This window comes from Otolemur garnettii, unplaced genomic scaffold (assembly GCF_000181295.1).
Source record: "Otolemur garnettii isolate 467f Iridium unplaced genomic scaffold, OtoGar3 scaffold00016, whole genome shotgun sequence".
Taxonomy (NCBI): domain Eukaryota; kingdom Metazoa; phylum Chordata; class Mammalia; order Primates; family Galagidae; genus Otolemur; species Otolemur garnettii.
In genome coordinates this window covers 29,037,772-29,054,285 of record NW_003852411.1, presented here as the reverse complement: position 1 = coordinate 29,054,285, position 16,514 = coordinate 29,037,772, and the positions used below count along the sequence as shown (strand labels likewise).

The window sequence follows — 16,514 nt, the reverse complement described above, 5'->3', positions numbered from 1 at the left end:
TTCTGACAAAATGCTGTGAGAGTGTAGGGGATTCCTTCTGTGGGTATGGAGAAAATGTGTTTGCATCCTTGCGTTCAGTGACTTTGAAATATTCTCAAATTGAACATGGGACAAAAAACATAGGAGGAGTACAGTTGGGGGCCTACCTTGCAAGAGGTGCATACTGATGGGGTGGGGGGGTAAACAAGTCCACTGTTTCCTTTTTCTCATAGGCTAGAGGGTACACTTCTTAACAAGAACTCTTAGGCCTATAGGGTCACCTGTCTACCTCCTCAGCCATTGTTTGTTTGTTTCACTACTGTTCTTGTGTTCTTCCTGGGTCACCTTCCTCTTCTTTTAGTTCCTCGTAGCCTCCCAGGACCTTTGGCTATGCAGTGACCTTTTTCTGAAATGTTTTCCCTTCTTCTTTTTTTTTTTTTTATCCTCACTTAGCTTCTATTTATATTTTAAATTTTATGCCTCACTTCCACAATGAAGCCTTCCTTGTCTTTCTTGACTAGGTCAGATCTCTCTGTTATACAAGTCTTTTTCTTTGTGAATCCTCAGTTATAATTTGATGTGGATTTGTGTGTACAGCCTCATGATTCTGAGTTAGGTGACATTGATCTCATTTCACAGATGAGAAAACTGGGGCAGGTCCTTTGCCCGAGATCATTCAGCTAGAAGTCGACTCAGCTGTTAGTTGAACTCAAATCTGCGTACTTCTATTTATTAATGTTAGGTTCAGCTGTGAAGAGAGCAGAGAAAGTGAAGATAACATAAGTCTATGTCAGATAGAAGTCTGTCTTCCTCATGTGAATACTGTCCCAGGGTGTGGTATAGTGGCTCATGATATCAGAGACCTCGGCTCCTTGTGTAGTGTTTCTCTGCTTGGTGTGGTCTTGACCTCATGGTCCAACATGGCTTTGTCTGAGCCCAGGCAGCTGGGTGGATGAGGGGATAAGGGGAGAAGACACATGTGGCAGTCTCCTAAGGTTTTCTGAAGATGCTATAGGGCACCACTTCTGTTCAGGTTCCATTGGCTAGAATTCAGTGTCATAAGCTGCATAAACTATAAGACAGGCTGGGAAATGAAGTCATTATTCTGGGTGATCTGTACTAACTAAAGGATGGGGTTCTGTTCCTGTAGAGAAGCAGCGTGTACTAGGAAATTACATTATAGGTAGGCTTTGCATAGATTCTGAAACCCTGTTCCTAACTATTGGGCCTGAAGTCCCTGGCCTCAAGATCTCCATTTTATTGAGGAAACAAATGTAAACAAATGAAAAGTTAATGGTAAAAAAGAAATAGCAGTGAAACATAATATAGAATGTTACCGAGCGTGTGGGACGTATGCAGGAATGTAGGATAAATTTTCGTGGTATCCAGGAAAGTTTCAGGTGTTAAATGGACATGACAGTCCATTGACCATCATGACCATTAACCATGAATCATCTGGTAAGAAAATTATTTCCTTTTTAAATACCATTGCATCTTTCTGATTATATCAACACCTGATATTAGCTGGTCCTTTCCTGCCAATCTAACACTGGTACATGCAGATGACTTTTAATTTCAGTATTGTCAGTTTTGCCTTCTGGCTCTTGGTCTTTTTTTTTTTCTTCTTCTTCTTCTCCACCCCCCCCCCAAGACAGTCTCACTTTGTCACCCCCAGTAGAGTGCTATGGCGTCACAGCACATAGCAACTTCTAACTCTTGGGCTGAAGCAATTCTCTTGCCTCAGCCTCCTGAGTAGCTGGGACTACAGGCACCTACCGCAGCACCTGGCTGTTTTTAGAGATGGGGTCTAGCTCTAGCTCAGGCTGATCTCAAACTCGTCAGCTCAGGTGATCTGCCCACCTTGGCCTCACATGGTTCTGGGATATAGGTGTGAACCCCCACGCCCAGCCCGGTTCTTGGTCTTTTCCTCTCTACTGAGTCGTAAACATGGTTCCTTTGGTGGTAGTGTTGAAGGCTTTGACCAAAAGGGCATCTGTCTTTATGTTCTGGAATAGTTCTGCATTGCCTGTTACTGAATGCTGGGTTTCTAACTAATCCTTAGAGAATTAAAATACCACACAAAAATGCTTATAATTCTGATCTTCTGTGCTTTTCTTCCTACAGGAGACATATTCCAGTAGTGAGTCATGGAATGTTGGGCCAGAGTAATGACTGCTGTTCTGTGATTGTTAGGTGGGAGGTTAGTGGTAAAGCAGCTTCTTAGGAAGGTACCCGGAAGGCTCAAACTCTTTTGCAGGTTGTTTTTTTTTATGAGATAGAGTCTCATCTGTTGCCCTCAGAAGAGTGCCATGGCATTATAATTCACAGCAACCTCAAACTCTCAGGCTTAATCAATCCTCTTGCCTCAGCCTTCTGAATAACTGGAGCTACAGGCTCCCACCACCATGCCTGGCTATTTTTTAGAGATGAAGTCTTGCTTTTGCTCAGGCTGGTCTCAAACTCCTAAGCTCAGGCAATCCACCTGCCTCAGCCTCCCAGAGTGCTAAGATTATAGGTATGAGCAACCACTCCCGGCCCCTTTTATAGTTTCTGAAGATGATGGCATCATTACATGATGATGCCAGGTCCTGTAAGAGCTCCTCTCTTTCTTCTATAACATTAATATAATGGAGGTGGTCTGTATGCGTCATCTGACTCTGCCTGTGGCAGCGGTCAGACAAATGTAGACAGATCATAATGACATAAAATGAGTAATTTGGGGGAATTTTGACACAGCTCAAGAAAGAGAATTATGCGTGGTAGGTGTGTTGTAAGTGGAAAACTAGTTGATGGATCACGGAGCTGCATCTGCTCCCCAGAAGTGATGCTGCCTCCTAACTAATGTTTGAAATGAGAACAGGCTGCTTCTGTCTGAGCTTTAGCATCACTAAGTTTGGTTTAGAGAATGATTACACTAGAGTTTTCTTAGTGGGGCAGTGTCAAGGGATGGTCATGAAACCTGCTGGGTTCACTGTGAGTATTTATCTGCTCCTCCCTTCCCGAAGCCCCACTGAAATAACCGTGGACAAAGAGAACGGAAGAGGAAATAGTTGATAAAGAGATTTCAGCAACTTAAAAGAGAATGCGTGGATGTGTTGATGGCCAATGGAGCAGAGGTAACTTTGTTCCAAGGTCTCCAGAAGGGGACACTGATGGAAAGTAAGTCAACTGATACTGGAAAACTCTGGAAAGGCTCAAGACATGGAAGTGCCAGTTTTTGCAGAAGGCAAGGATGAGTGCCATGATCAAAAAGATGTGAAGTGAGGGTTTTCATACTGAACTGGTGGGACTCTATAGCTGCTTCTTCTGTTTTTAGAATATTGACTGTAAGGAGATTTTGCATCTGGATAAACTGAACATCCCAGAGAAGAGATCTCTAGGCCTTAACATGTGAAAGTTTCTGTAACTAAGAGGCTAATTTGGCTCTGAGCTTCAGAGCAACAGCCTATACCTGTTCACATGGCATTTCCAGTCAGCTTTCAACTTCCTCCTTCTTAAATGTGGATGGGCAGCCCCAAGTCCAAAGATAATTGAGGAAACCTTTCAATATGGAAAAAGAGAAAGACGGAAATAAATGGAGGAAGTCAAAGAAAACAGAGACACCAGGGATTAGAAGTATCTAGAATTAGCAAGATACTATATCCTAAAACAAGAAGATGAAAATGAAATCATCTCAGAAATTAAAAATATCATCAAACTAAATAAATGAGTCAGTAGGAAGGCTGAGAGGTTTTAGAAAAAGAAGAAAACCAAAAATTAGCAGAGAAATATAATTTAGAAGATAAAAGATTAACAAATTCAAGAATTGATCTGGAAAGTCCAACATCTGGTAAATATGAGTTCCAAGATGAGAGAGAACAGAAAAAGATGAAGGATAGAGTTGACCCAAGAAGCATCGGAAGAAAAATTTCCAAATCAATAGATGTAAGTTTCCAGATTGAAAATATACTCAAAGTAATCAACACAATGAAAAAGAAAGGATCAGTGGCTCATGCTTGTAATCCTAGCACTCTGGGAGGCCAAGGCAGGTGAATTGCCTGAGCTCAGGAGTTCAAGACCAGCCTGAGCAAGATCTAGAGCCTGTTTGTATAAATAGCCGAGTGTTGTGACAGGCACCTACAGTCCCAGCTACTTGGGAGGCTGAGACAAGAGGATCTCTTGAACTCAAACCCAGGGTGACTGTGTGAGACTTTGTCTCCAGAAGAAAAAAAAAGAAAAGAAAAAAATGAAAGGACTTGCTGACTACCCCGGGCAAACCAAAGCACTTCAAGGATCCATTTCTTTTCCAAATGTGCCTGTGCTAATCACATTTCTTATTAGCTGTCCCCCTTTCCATCCTAGAAGGGGTCACGATATACTGTTGGAGGATGAATCACAGCTGTCATTTCAGATCACTGAGTTTGGGAACTGCCAGTCATCTTGCAGCTGAAGGGAAAATATCCCTTACAGTTCTTGGGTATCTTAATTATTCATCATCAAACATAATGTCTGCATTTTTAAAATTGGATTTCTTTTTATTCTTTATTGGAAGGGGAGTTAGCGAGAGATGTGAAATGAGATGCTTTTCGCTGTCTTTTTGAGAAATAACTTTAAACGTTTTAACAAAGAAACAATAGCTGATATTTTGAGAATTGGAATGGATAAACACATTAAGGTCTTAAAGAATTGTGCTCGATTTTGAGCAGTGATCTAAATGTAATTGTTTGCAACTGAATATTTTCCTGATCAAAAAAGGCTTGGGGAAGAAAACAAAAGGAACTCACCTCATTTTAGCCTGGAGAAAAATAGTTTTATTTTTGGCACAATTATTCTGAGCCAAAAAATTGTTAAAATGATATATTATTTCGGAATTTAGTCATAGAAGATCCTTTGATTTGGGCTCAGAAGGTGATGATTGCTCCCAAGCAAGGTGACCATTGGAGATAACTTTCAAAGGGCTCTATAGCTATAGTTTTTCCCCTCCTCTATTCTTCTTTTGAAAAGGTAGAGAACAATTTACCTGTAATCCCCCTCCATAACCTGATTTCCTTAAAGTTGTTAAGCACCTAGGAAAAGAGAAATAAGTCAGACAGGCTGAGTTTGTGCTCTAAACAGAAATAACTTGTCAAAGGGGGCTGGGAGCCCGAGGAGTGATAAGTTATCTACAAATGGTAATATTACATGGACCCATCAATTCTGAGATGTTATGATACTATGTCTATACTTTATTATAGCCATTAAAATAATATATTAAAAGTACATTGAAGAGGAACTTTTGCTCTAGATAGAGGACTGTCTTCCCCCAGAATTAAATAGCAATTAGACAAGGAGCCTGCCCACTGGGAGTGCCCCTCCTGCCCGGGATTTTTCTGCCTCTAGGTCTGGGGTCATGCCTATTTGCCTGGCATTACAGTTACTTATACACTTCCCCACCCCACCTGGGGGCAGTTAGTCTCCTTAATGGTTTCCTTGCTTCCCTCTTTGCAGGCTTATGTTCTTTTTTTTTTTTTTTTTTTGAGACAGAGTCTCACTTTGTCGCCCTCAGTAGGGTGCTATGGCGTCACAGTTCACAGCAACCTCCAGCTCTTGGGCTTAGGTGATTCTCTTGCCTCAGCCTCCCAAGTAGCTGGGACTACAGGCACTCGCCACAATGCCTGTCTATTTTTGTTGCAGTTGTCATTGTTATTTAGCAGGCCCGGGCTGGGTTTGAACCCTCCAGCCTCAGTGTATGTGGCTGGCACCGTAACCACTGTGCTACGGGCGCCAAGCCTGCTGACTTATATTCTTAGCACAGCAGCTGGAGTGCTCGTTCTGCCTTGTCAGAGAAAGTCCTTATCATTGGTTGAAAATCATGTAATAGGTGCTACAGAGGATAGAAAGCTGAACCTTTATCGCTCTGCCTTCAAAGAACTTACCTCCTAGTTGAGAAGATGAGAAAGAACCATCTGCCTAGTTGTAAGTGTTGGCAACAGTAGGAAGTACATCCTGTATATTAAATGTAGCTTTATTATAAAACCAATCCTCTGCATGCTAATTGCCATAGCAGTATAGGAATTTCCTTTGGGTTCTGATAGTCAGGGGAGGTTTTTATGAAGTGACATTTGAAGTAAAATTTATGGGGATGTTTTGGATAGATTAAGGGACCAAGTGAGGGATTTGAAGGTAGTAATTGCATACGTAAAAGTGCAGACTTTGGAATATCCATGTATCTTCAGGATAGACAGTGGATAATCACAGTACAGTTGAAATATTGTAATGTAGTACTTTATAAATGTCAGTGATTTTCCAATTTTTCTTCTTAAAGTTCTTCCAACCCTTTGCCAAACAGAATATTACATGGAAGTCCACCATATTGAACTGTGGTTTCCATGGATGAAGTAGGAGGGGGTGAAGGAGGGCGGTTGGCATCTCTGCCTGTGTGGTCTCTCATTTATGGCTGGTCCTTGAGGCCCTTTCATCCAACAAAGGGCTCTGAGGAGCCCAACTTAGAAACTGTATGTTCCAGAGGCAGCTTGGTGGGAGAAGGAAAACTGCCTCCTTTGGGTCAGTTGGTAGAAATTGTCCAATGTCGGTTTTGATCTTCCTGTTTAGACAGTGGGGTGTTACGGAAAGTTTTTGAGCAGAACCTGTTACATAGTGTTTTGGGAAGATTAAAATGGTGGTGGTGGGTGTGGTCTTGTGCTTTTTCCCTCACCTCACCCCCCCGCAGCACGAGCCTTAGAATGCCACTGAGGGTAGAGTGTTTTACTTTTTTAGAATGAAAAGCAAGGTGTGTGTGGCTGAAATAACTTACCAGGAGAGAGATATGAGGGTGAAATGATGAGCGCTGGCTGAGGTTATGAAAGAGCTCCAATAGTTGCAAAAGGCTATTGTGTAAAATGCTAGAATATCTAAGTTAGACTTAGCATCCCAGCAGAAATACTGTGGAGGAGTTGGGGAGAGCTGGTGGCCTTGAATGGAAGAGGCCAGCTCAGCCGTGTGTGTGTGTGTGTGTGTGTGTGTGTGTGTCTGTCTGTCTGTCTGTCTAAGAGCATTCACTTAGCTCTCAATTAAGTTTGCTGTCTTCCTCTCATTCTGATGACCTTCTTGATTTCCTATAACAACTCTTAGTCTTCGCTCCTGTAATAGGATAGCATAGACGGGGTGGCCTAAACAACAGACATTTATTTCTCATGATTCTGTTTGAAGTCTGAGATCAGGCTGCCGGCACAGTTGGGTTGATGAGGGCTCTCTTTCTGGCTTGCGGATGGCTGACTTCCTGCTGTGTCCTCACCTTGGTCTTTTTTTTTTTTTTTTATTAAATCATAGCTATGTACGTTAATGCAATAATGGGGAACAGTGTACTGATTTTATATATAATTTGAAATACTTTCACCAAACTGGTTAACATAGCCTTCATGGCATTTTCTTAGTTATTGTGTCAAGACATTTATATTCTATATTTATAAAGATTCACATGTACCCTTGTAAGATGGACCATAGGTATGGTCCCACCAATCATCTTTCCTACACCCATCCTCCCCCCTTCCCTCCTCTCGCTTTCCGCCTTCCCCATATTCTTGGGCTATAATTGGGCTATAGCTTTCATATGAAAGCTATCAAAACAGCATGGTACTGGCACAGAAACAGAAAGGTAGATGCATGGAACAGAATAGAGAACCAAGAGATGAACCCAGCTACTTACCATTATCTGATCTTTGACAAGCCAATTAAAAACATTGAGTGGGGAAAAGATTTCCTATTTAAGAAATGGTGCTGGGCAAACTGGCTGGCAACCTGTAGAAGATTGAAATTGGACTCATTCTTGTTTTTATAAGGGCACTAATCCCATCATGAGGGAGCCCACCTTCATGACCTAATCAAAGCCCACTTGCCTCTTGGAGTCCTCATCTCCTTGAAGCTAACGCATCAGCTTGTGAATTTCGAGGGAGCACAAATGTTCAGCCCATGACACCCCCTTTTCCTGCTTTCATGATGATGTTTGGGGATAGGAAGAGAATTCTGCAGACATGTTCCAGAAGAATGGCTGACTGTAGCTGGAATTCTGCTAACTACATAGATTTCTTATGTCCACTGAAGTGCAAGGATGAAGCCCAGACATCTGATGCTTCAAAGAAGGAGAAACAGACCCAGAAACACAGCAGTATGGTAAGATGGTTTGATGGAGATGGTACAAGAAAGACCTGAATACACCAGATGTTCCCCTTCCTCTCAATATGGTGATTGGCAGATGATTCCACCAGCTGCTGCCCTGCGGGCCTTCCCTCTGCTGGCTGCTCAGGCATGCATTCATTATTTAGTTTGTCCTTCTGTTGGAGTCCCACATATGTGAGTCTTTGCTTGGTGTGGATTTAGCAAGGAGGCAGAGAAATTTAGAAGGTAGTTGGTTCTGTGTTTCTGTGAACAAGAGAATTAGGACTGAGGAGTGGTGGGAAACTAGGCTAGAAAGTTATTTCTGCCCCTTGGAATGTGAGAGTTCTTTATCTTGAGTGCTAGGCCCTGCAGAGATATATTCAGGCCTGCTTACAGCTCCCTAAGACAATGGGATGTTCTCCCCAGTGATGGAATTATTGCTACCCCTAAATACTGAGTTACCAGAGAGTTGACCATGGGTCAGTAGCAGAGGAGTTGGGTGACCTTCAGAGCATCCATTGCCCTAGCTCAGTGATTCTGTGAGTGCCTGGACTAGACCCTGTCCCCTGTCTTCTTAAGCCAGTGTGATTCTGCTGGCCTGTATGGGAGGGCAATTCTGGAAGCCCATACCCTTGACCTGGGAGGTAGTAGGTCCAGAATTGTCACTGTGGTTTGCACTTTGGGTGGGAGGACTCCTCATAGGCTGTGCTAACTTTGGAGGTCTGGGGCCTCTCCCTTGAGGAGGTGAAGGGGAGGTTGGGAAGCATCTCCTAGCCTGATGTTTGATCCAGTGCAAAGGATTTTTATTTTCATTTTATTTTGAAAATTAGCACAGTACAATTGATTTTGAAGATGTGATTGTAAGTCTCTGTATAGGTTGTTGTAACCATCAGCACTTGGATGACCTCTACAGTCTCCCTGATCACTATTCCTTTGCAGTCACACCCTCTCCCCACCCCTGTTCCTTGCCAGCTACTAGTCTGTTCCATCACTATAGCTTTGTCTTTTGGAGAATGTCATATAACTGGAATTCTACAGTATATAAACTTTCGAGATGGTTTTCCTTCATTCAGTATAATGTCTTAGAAATACTTCCAAGTTTTGTATGCATCAATAGTTCATTCCTTTTTATTAAAAAAATTTTTTTTTGTAGTTCAACCAATTCACCTGTAATTTTATGGAGCAACACTGTATCACATACAAACTATATAGCTTCCTTTTTATTTTTGAGCAGCATTTTGTTATCTGGATGCACCACGGTTTGTTTATCCACTCACCTTGCAGAAGGGTATTCGGATGTTTCTAATTTGGGTGATTGTAAATGGAGCTGCCAAACACTTGTGCGCAGGTTTTTCTGGGAACATAGGTTGTCATTTCATTTCTCTAGGGTAAATATGTAACTGAGGGATTGCTGGGTCACATAGTGGGTATATGTTTAACTTTGTAAGGATCTGCCAGTTTTCCTAAGTGGCAGTGCTGTTTTACATTCCTTCAGCAATGTCTCGGGGGTCCAGTTGTTCTGCACCCTCACCATTGCTTGGAATTGTTAGTATTTTTTAATTTTACCCATTCTACAGTGTATGTAGTGAGATCTCATCGTGGCTTCAATTTGCATTTCCCGAACAGCTAATGATGTTGAACATTTTTTTATGGAAGACCATTATTCTGGACTTAGGGAGTAGTAGGGTCGTCTTAGGGAGCTGTAATCAGCTCCGGATATGGTTCAGTAGGCCCTGAGGTTCAAGATATAGAGTTCAAAAATTCCAATGGGCAGAAATAATTTTCTAGCCTAGTTTCCTAGGCATGAGTCTCACCTGTTAGACAGCAACCCTGAACCAGCTACCCAGACTTTTTGGTTTCTTTTATATGCTTATTTGCCTTCCAGATACCCTCCTTGATCAAATGTCTATTTAAGTCTTCTGCCCATTTTTTTACTCTGGTTGTTGTCTAAATGTTATGTTTTTGAGAGATCTTTATTTGGGAGACAAATCTTTTGTCAGGTATACTGTTTGCAAATATTTTCTCCCAGTCTGTTGCTTGTCTTTCTATTTACTTAAAACTGACTTCCACAGAACAAAAGACTGTGGTTTTTATGAAGTCCCATTTGCCTTTCTTTTATGGATCGTGCTTTTGCTGTCTTGCCTGAGAATTCTTTATAACCTGGGGCCACAAAGATGGCCTGTCATATTTTCTTCTAAAAGTCGTATAGATTTACATTTAAACTTATAGGGCATGTTCAATTAATTTTTGCATAAAGTGTGACGCTTATGTTGGTGTCTTTTTTTTTTTTTTTTTTTTGCCTTGTGTGGTCATATCTCACTCTCAAGAATTCATTCACTTTCCCCTGATGCTTTTGGCTTTAGATTCCTACTGGAGTTGGAGAAAATCTGCCTCAGATCAGATTGTTGCTTCTTAAGGAAAGAATCCCAGGATTAGGCCCCATGTCAGAGAGCTGTCTAGTGATTTTGCAGTTCGTAGTGGGGGTTTCCTCCCCTATTTCCACCCTCATAAAGTCCCTTTAATCTTCATTAGGTGCATGTTCAAATCCCATCTGCCCCTGGAGGCTCCTTCCCTGCATCCCAGTCTCTGTGCAGCAGTCTCATTTCTACACTGTGGATGTCACAGTGGTTCTACTTTGTGACTGCACCTGCTGTCACACTGAGGAGATAGAAAATTCAGAGGGAATTCAGGTGAGGTAAAGCAGGAGGCAGCAAACACTAGCTTCTGGGTCAGATCTGGCCCTCTGCCTATTTTTATAAATAAAGCTTTATAAGAACATAGCTATACTCGTTTATCTATATAGGTCTATAGCTGTTTTTGTTGCTTAGTGGTAGAGTTGCATAGTTGTAACAGAAACCATGTAGCCATCAAATCAAAATATTTCCCATCTTGCCTTTTACAGAAAAAAATTTGCTGACCTTGGAGTCAAGGCTGGTACCAGGAATGATAGCAGGGCATTTAGTTATGGTGAAAACTGAGGCCTGTAGAAAACAGAGGGTACCAGTGCTTTTCCTACACATCCTGGTAGCTTTTCACTCAGGTCATTTGTTTTCATAGGAATTTGGAGGAAGGAAGTTCTGGGGTAACCTAGTGGTGACAGGTGGAAAGGGAACATGGGATGGAGTAGAGATCATGTGATACATGGGTCAGCTAGAGGCAGGGGAGGGACAGGGAGCCACAGGGAATTAGAAATAATGCCTCTTGTCTCTTGGTTTCTGTGATCTGCTACACCTTGCTCTCCTTAGTGGTCCTTTAGCTACACATTAGAATCACCTGGGCAGCTTAAAAAAAAAATCCTAGCCTCCAGGCTGTACACCACACCAATTAAATCAAAATTTCTGAGAGTGGGATTCATATATGGGTATTTTAAAAAGTTTTCCAGGTGGTTCCAGTGTACAGCCCGGGATGAGAACCCTTGTTCCACTTCACAGTCCCTTAGACCCCGAGGAAATATTGCCACCTACTGACAATAGGTAATTACTATGCTTTGAAAGATGGCTCTCCCTTCTGGGAACTTGTGTTCTGGATGCTGTATTTTTATCATTTAAGTATTAGAATTGTATATTAGAGTTTTATCATTTGTATATTAGAGTTTAATTTTTGGCCATGTTAAGGTGCTGGTTCCTGAGAAACATCCCATCTCTATTTTTATGTAACTCAAAATATTGACATATATAATTGGTTAAATTATTTGTATTACCACTGGTGGAGGTGGGGGAACCTTAGAGATCATTTGTTCAAATAGCTAACCTATCCAAATACCTTTCTGGACTTATGTGCTCTCCAGCTCTAGAATATTGTTACTCAAAATGTGGTCCATGGATCAGTCCCATCCTCTGAGGCCATGTTAGAAAGAAGAACCCATGGTCTGCGGAATCTGTCATTGCACAAGGTTCCCAGGTGATTCACGTGGTCCTTAGTGTTTGAGAAGCACTGATTTCCAGAATCATATTGATGGAAACTTCTGGAAGGAGATTTCAGTTTCATTGTGAGAAACTGCTTTTCAAAGAGAGCTACCGTATTGTTAGGTCAGTCATTTTTCAACCTTTTTTTTTTTTTTAAATCTCCCGGCACTCTTGAACCTATAGTTAAACTTCCACGGCACACTCAAATTATGTGGGTCCAAAAAAAAGAGTAAAAAGAAGAATATACTTGCTGTGCTTTGAACTTCTTTTGAAGATAATTTAATTAATGATCTTTAAAAATTTTTGCAGTACACCTAAGATCCTCTCACAGCACACCAGTATGCTGTAGCATACCGGTTGAAAATCACTGCGTTAGAGGCTAAGTGACAGGGACAGCACTGTGAGTTCTGAGAGCCCTCCAATCTGATCTTATTATTACCTTCGTCCTTTTCAAATAGCTTCTTCAGCATCTCTGAAGAATTACCCTCTCCATCATACCTTCTGTTATACCATGAATATTCACTGGGGCCATCAGTCTTGCCTACTGTGGTTTCTCTCCCTCCCACCCTTAAATCTGGAACTTTCATGACCCTCATGGGTGACGGCAAGCACTGATTTTCCCAATGTATTCTCTTAACTCTTGTTTGTGGTGCTGACAGGTCTAAGACCACCGTATTCTGGAGGGGAAGCGTCCATGGTTAAAGGACTTGGGGAAGAGTAAGAAAAGGAGTCCCATGTGAAGGCTGTGTGACCTCTAATTTCCCTTCTAACTTGTATTCCTTGATTCTCTGGTGCAAGGTAGACTTCTTCAATGTGTGACACGTCCTTTGTGCTTACCTGTGCTATCATTGTTGAAAGGATTGCCATCTTTCAGACCAAGAATTCAGAGGCCATATCCTTAACCTCATCCCCAGTATATATGTAGTGACTTAATCTAGACATTTTCTTTCTTCTTATAGCCCACTGCTTAAGGCCAGACATGGTGGCTCACGCCTGTAATCCTAGCACTCTGGGAGGCTGAGGCAGGTTGATTGCCTGAGCTCACAGGTTCGAAACCAGCCTGAGCCAGAGAGAGACCCCATCTCTAAAAACAGCCGGGTGTTGTATTATGGTGGGCACCTGTAGTCCCCGCTACTCAGGAGGCTGAGGCAGGAGAATCGCTTGAGCCCAGGAGTTTGAGGTTGCTGTGAGCTATGATGCTACAGCAGTCTCCTGAGGGTAACAAAGTGAGACTCTGTCTCAAAAAAAAAAAAAAAAAAAAAAAAATAGCCCAATGCTTGAAATATGTTCCTGGTCTTTCCTAGATTTCTTGTTTCCAGTGTTTCATCTTTCTCAATCCTCAGTACTGGGGCCAAGATTATGTTCAGCATTTGCCCATCTATTTTTTAGTCTTTTAAAAACCCTTAAGCATGAACCCCCTCCCACTTTCTGTACAAAACTCCAGTGGTATCTTTTCTATTTCAGAACCCTTCCCCATGTGGCTGCATCTTTCTCCCATCCTCTTCCCTTGCTTCTAGGCTCCCTCTGCCCTCTCCGGCCCCTTCATTTCTTTGTTGGTGTACATTTCCCCCACCTTCTCGACTGTGCCTGCCATGTAACTCTCCCTTAGTGCGGGGAAGGTTCTCAGACATAATAAGCCTAATACTCTCCCTTCACAGAAGGGAAGAATGATACCCACAGAGGTTAGGGGGCTTGCTCAAGGTCACACAGCCAAAAATGCAAGTTACTGTTCCGTGTAGCTTCTTTGAGGACTTCCTAGTGCTTCTTGTAAATTGTTTCATTCAGCTTCACAAGGTGAGTGTGGGATGTGTTTGGTAGATAGTGAGGGGAGATTACAGAACATAATTGATTGCCTTCTTTCAAAGAGAGGTAAGTTGAGCCTTAGAAAGGCAGAAAGATCCATCATTTGTCTTATGACCATTTTTGGTCTGAGGAGCAAACCTTAAATCCTTGATTCGTGCCTCTGCTGGATACTGGAAAACTTTTATTCTTTCTACGTGTGTGTGTGCGCGCGCGCGTAGATATGAAATCATACTGTGAAGAGTTTTGTGTCTCCCACCACCTCGGAAAGACAATTTTAAAAATTTAATTCAGGCATCCTCAAAGTATAGCCCGCAGGCCACATGCGGCCCACCTAGGACATTAATCCAACCGGCCAGGTGTTTTTGCCACCGCTGCCTGTCCTGCTTAGTAGCCGACTCATCCTGGGGCCCACAGTCCAGGCCTCCAATGGTCTGAGGGACAGTGAACTGGCCCCCTATTTAAAAAGTTTGAGGACCCCTGATTTAATTTATTATTGGTGAATAATAGATACACATTTTCAGTGCACATGTGATAATTTGATACATTCGTGTAATGTGTAAAGATGAAATAAGCATAATTGGGATGCCCATTACCCTACATACTTATCTTTATGCTAGGGACATTCTTTGATGTCTCGTACCTTTCTACTTGAATGATATCTCACCCATTTAGGGAGGAGAGGCTGGGCTAGATAGTAGAGGAGAATGCTATAACTGGTTTATTTTCTTATATTTTTAGCTTGTCATCCAACTCTGCCTCTATTATTAAAGAGGAGAAAATGGCTTTAAACTGTTGTTTTAACATGGCTTTGAGAGATAGGAGAGGAAAGCAACCGAAGGCTGTGGACTGCTCCCCATCGTGGTCCTCATCTGGCTTCATAAATCACCCTTTCCAGCCTCTTAATCATTTGGCTTATTGTTCAGCTCCCTGTGACCTGTCAACATGCTCCCGGTCAGAAAAAAGTGATGGCTGTATTCCAGGGGCCGTCTCCTCTCCTCTCTACAGGGAGCAGCCGCCACTCAGGGGCTCCCCTGAGTACATAGTCTAAACTTGGCTGCACTTGAGGCTGCCGCAGTCTTCCCTGCGAGAGCCTGTTTAGTTTGCCCTCTGCCATCTCCCTCCCACAGAACATCTGTTTGGATGAACCTCTCTCCTGCCTTCTCAATGTTCCCAACAGCAGTGAACTTGAATATCTCCCACCCCACAGCCCTTGTGCTCACAAGACTCCTTTACTATGTTTTTCTGACCTCATTGGTTTTTTCTATTTTTCTCAGGTTATTGATATGTATCCCTCGGTGTGGAGCAGGGTACGAGCAACAAAGGCCAGTGTGATTAGTCTAGGAAAGAATTTTGGGGAGAGAGATGGCAGGCTTTCTTTCCATTGAGAAGCCTAGGGATGTTCCTTATCCCAAGCAGTTAATTCCCTCTAAGTTCCGACTCTTCCCCTATCTGTTACAAGATAGGGAGTGAAGACACCCATTAAACGTGCATTGAATGAGTGGAGGAGTGAATGAATTTTATTTCCTGGAGCCATAATTCTGAGCCCACCATATGAAAATATGAAAAGTTTGGTCAACATTTATGATCCCAAATATTTCAAACACAGGGATGCCTCTGAAATTTTTCTGTTGAAGCATTTTTGACATACAACATGTATGAAATATAATGTCTGAATGCCTGATACCTCCCAATAGGTAGTTTTGATTTTAGTGGCTTTTGATTTAGAACATGGACAACAACAAATAGCAGTGGCACTTTCATTGAGAAGCCATATCTTGTTATAATTATAGCTACACTTAAAAAAAATAATGCATATGAGTTCAAGCCACATTAATTTAATCTGTGCTAATTCTCAGTATGTAGTAACTGTGATAACATGCTTCCATGGCCCAGAGTAGTATTTCTGAATAGTATGATCTTTGTTACTCCTTACATTAAAAAAATAATGCCGGTTTTTGGCCCTACCCAAGATTTGCTAAATGAACATTTCTAAGACTCAAGTCTGGGATTCTGCCTTTCTGTCAGGTATTCCCAATGGAATTTAGAACTTGATTTTACATCCCCTTGGTCTACAGAGTTGGGTGATACTTCGATTCTATACTTCACAATACAATGAACATTCCTTTGAAATGTACCTTCTCTGGTATCTTTTAAGTGTTTGCAGATTATAGAAATTTTATTTATACCCAATTTTCCAATAAAGTGGCTAAAATAAGTTATGCTGCAATTGAGGTAGATAGATGGGAAATAAATTTAATTATCTGGTGTCTCTAAGAATCCTCATAGATCTTCTAGAGTTTGAAGTCAGTACCAGCTTTGGCCTTGGCCTTGCCGGCATTTCTGAGATTTCATATAAAGGAACAATACTAGTCACTGAGCCTACACATCAGTGTTAGGGACTGTCCCTCCAGATTCTGACTACAAGGGCACAGGAGCTGGGGCTTAAGAAAGTGGGAAGCCCTCAGAACAGAGGTTCATCTACCTGACGTCCCTCCCATTCATTGCTCTGACTGTGCTGTAAATGATTGCAAATGGCCTTGACTGACAGTGATAGCTCTGCACCATCTTACTTAAAGAAGCATGCATGATGCGTAGGAAAAGTACTCAGCACTGTGTTGTGTAGAGTATGGACCATTTAGTGAAGATCACGTGTACCATGAAATGGAATCAAGGTTTTAATAACGTAAGCTGTTAATTAACTTCTGGAGGGAGTAC

The 16,514-nt window shown here is 42.0% G+C and overlaps 1 protein-coding gene across 4 annotated transcripts in view; it reads left to right on the top strand.

Annotated features, from left to right (window-relative positions):
- The window catches only part of LOC100944273 (carboxyl-terminal PDZ ligand of neuronal nitric oxide synthase protein), a 291,887-nt gene that overhangs the window by 183,871 nt on the left and 91,502 nt on the right, over positions 1-16,514 (top strand). The window contains exon 1 of one of the 4 annotated variants that reach the window (XM_023510770.1): positions 11,496-11,564. The exons of the other annotated variants lie outside the window; for them this stretch is intronic. The gene's annotated coding sequence lies outside the window, so the exon portion shown is untranslated. Of the gene's footprint in view, positions 1-11,495; positions 11,565-16,514 lie in introns of those variants that run through there. 4 annotated transcript variants of the gene reach the window in all.